General features: G+C 46.9%; 1 protein-coding gene across 1 annotated transcript in view; it reads right to left on the bottom strand.

Annotated features, from left to right (window-relative positions):
- LOC119593489 (carbonic anhydrase-related protein 10-like) overlaps positions 1 to 409 on the bottom strand; it is a 126,578-nt gene that overhangs the window by 16,587 nt on the left and 109,582 nt on the right. The window lies entirely within an intron of this gene.

The following is a 409-nucleotide window of genomic DNA, read 5'->3' on the forward strand; positions in this document are numbered from 1 at the left end:
ACGAGCCTCAACAACAGCAATCTAATCAGGGTCAACTCACAACAAAACTTACCGGACAATTTACTACCAACAGCTTTTTATAAAAAAGGTCAATAATGTTCACTAATCACAAGCATCGAAGACACAACCCGGGATCTCTTACAGACACGCAGCTGCTCGAATAAGGCCACATTACCAACAATGAGAGGCCGGCTGGTGCTTTTGTGTAATCTTAGAGGAACAATGACTATCAGTTGCACGTGTGTGAGTGTGGAGGCGCCAACACCTGGCCTTGGTCGCCCTTGTTGTTTCGTGCTGAAACGATGTGACTATTATGTTAGTGCGCACGGGGGCGGGCGAAAGGGAAAAGGGGAAAGCATGGGACGAAAGAACACGCTAAGGTATTGAAATAGATGTGTAGCTAGAGGGG

Source organism: Penaeus monodon, chromosome 32 (assembly GCF_015228065.2).
Source record: "Penaeus monodon isolate SGIC_2016 chromosome 32, NSTDA_Pmon_1, whole genome shotgun sequence".
Lineage (NCBI taxonomy): Eukaryota > Metazoa > Arthropoda > Malacostraca > Decapoda > Penaeidae > Penaeus > Penaeus monodon.